Source organism: Atta cephalotes (assembly GCF_000143395.1).
Source record: "Atta cephalotes unplaced genomic scaffold scaffold00033, whole genome shotgun sequence".
NCBI classification, from domain to species: domain Eukaryota; kingdom Metazoa; phylum Arthropoda; class Insecta; order Hymenoptera; family Formicidae; genus Atta; species Atta cephalotes.
In genome coordinates, this window is record NW_012130097.1 from 1,318,942 (window position 1) to 1,321,183 (window position 2,242).

Here is a 2,242-nt window from a genome sequence, read left to right on the forward strand (position 1 = left end):
ACACACACACACATATATATATATATATATATATATATATATATATATACACACATATGTATATACCGAGTAATATTTGCGTAAACAAATGTATATGCAATATATTGTATCTTACTTATTAAGTAATTCAATATACATGTAAATAAATACAGGTATTTATGACTGATACAGAAGGTTCAGGTTTGGTGGTGTATGAATCATCTACAAAGCGTATGTGCAGAGTCGAATCTGATTACATGAAACCGATTGATACTTTTTTCTCTGTAGCAAAATTTTACTCATGAAGGCGGAATTTTCAGTATAACGGTCATTAATGATGGCAAGTACATACTTTTCATAAAATAAATGTTATTTAATCCTAATGATATGAAAAAAGACATATAAAAACAAAACCGGATATACATTTTAAAGCTAAATGTTGAAATCTTTACATTATATACATTATATATACATAATATTAATAATATTAAAAAAAAATTGACCATCAGTGTTACATCTTGAAAATTTTGAAAATCATCATTTTTGACCTCTGACGTTCTTTCAGAATTGTATCATGATATACAGCTAAATTTGCATGAAAATCTGATTCATATTCAATATGTAAAAAAATGATAATAATTACAATAAAAACAAATAAATAATATATCAATGTAAAAAAATTATTAAGTGTTTACTAGACGATTATTCAAAAGTGTAAATTCGCAGGCTAGTGTAATCTACAATGGCATATTTCGCTGTAACATCTAAATCTTTTTTTTGTTTTTTTTTGCTAAATATTTTAGAACTATATTATGTTCCTATATCGGGAAAAGGAATATATAAAATAAAAATAGAGACGCTATTAAAATGTCCAAACAAAGAAGAGGCTAATAAACAAAGTAAACTAGTGACTAAATTAACAAGCCAAACAGCAGTTATTACGTCAACGAAAAATTCAATATTTCATAGCAATTATTCAAAGCAATGTCTATTCTAGGCATGAATGTCAGTGCGAAGTCTAATAAAATCGCGGTAAGATATTTAAGTATTATACAATTAGTCTTTACATACATATTAGGTGTAGTAAAAAGAAATCCATTTTTGCATGAAATTGAATGGAAAAATAATGGATTTCTTTTTACTACACCTAATATTATTAAAATATTATTTCGGATTCTATTAAAACGATTGTTACATTTAATAGTTCTAAGTATGATTTTATCTCTGTAAAATAAAATATTAATTTTCAGATAGAAATAGCGCAAGACAACGAAAAATTTCAAGTTATAAGTTCAATGAAAGTTTCAAGTTTGGAATAGAATGATATGTATATCAAATAAATATCAACATTTCATATATTAAATTTAGGTGTTACAAATTTCCGTTATTTTGAAATAAAATTACCAGAAATAAAGAAAATTATAGATTAACATTTCTATATCTTGATTTCGGATGACTTCTGAATTTTCAAATAAAATGGGTATCTTGCACTGAAAAAAAGTGCTCATATAAAAAGTTAAAAACTCTTACATAAACATAAGTAAAGCATATCTTTAGTTGAGTACATAAGGCAGAAAACGGAAGGAAATGAAATGAACGGAAGAAAGAATGGAAAGTAGAACACACTTTTTTAATTCTTTTGCGAAGGACTCATAAATTATGTCATCGATTAAAAAATAAAAATTCCTCATTGTATCAGCTTAGCAATAAAAGATTTGTATTATTCTAATAAACACGACGTCTTCACCGCACTGATATAACGATTTCGATCCTTCAACAATCCAGTTTCATTCCAGTTCATGATGTTTTTCTCAACCGAAAGAAGAAAAATTCGATTCACATTAAATAGTGGCAACTTTATAGTTTGAGATATATCTCTCCGAGATATATCTATCCCATTGAGTTTCTTGGAAGTCTCTTTTTTTATATTATGTGTTTATGATGATGTATTCAATATTTATGTTTGAATTTGTGAAAAAAATCGAAATTATAAATATTATTTTTTTTGGAAGACATTATTCTAAAGATTCAAAGATAATCTTTATTAAGTTTGAGTGCATTTCAAATTCTGATATTTTATTAAGCTTTCCATATTGTAAATAAATTTTTGCGTGTAATGCTTGTTTTTAAAATAAATATGTAGTACTTTATATATAAATCAAAATAAATCGCAAATAGTTTTAAAGTAAACAAACTTATTTCTTTATTTTCGAATACTTAGTTTTTAACACAATCAGCCTATAAAAATGATTATTTATGCAAA

The 2,242-nt window shown here is 25.1% G+C and overlaps 1 pseudogene; it reads left to right on the plus strand.

Moving 5' to 3' along the window:
• Window positions 1-1,409, plus strand: part of LOC105621355 — a 3,226-nt pseudogene extending 1,817 nt beyond the window's left edge.
• Window positions 1,410-2,242: the final 833 nt, after the last annotated feature.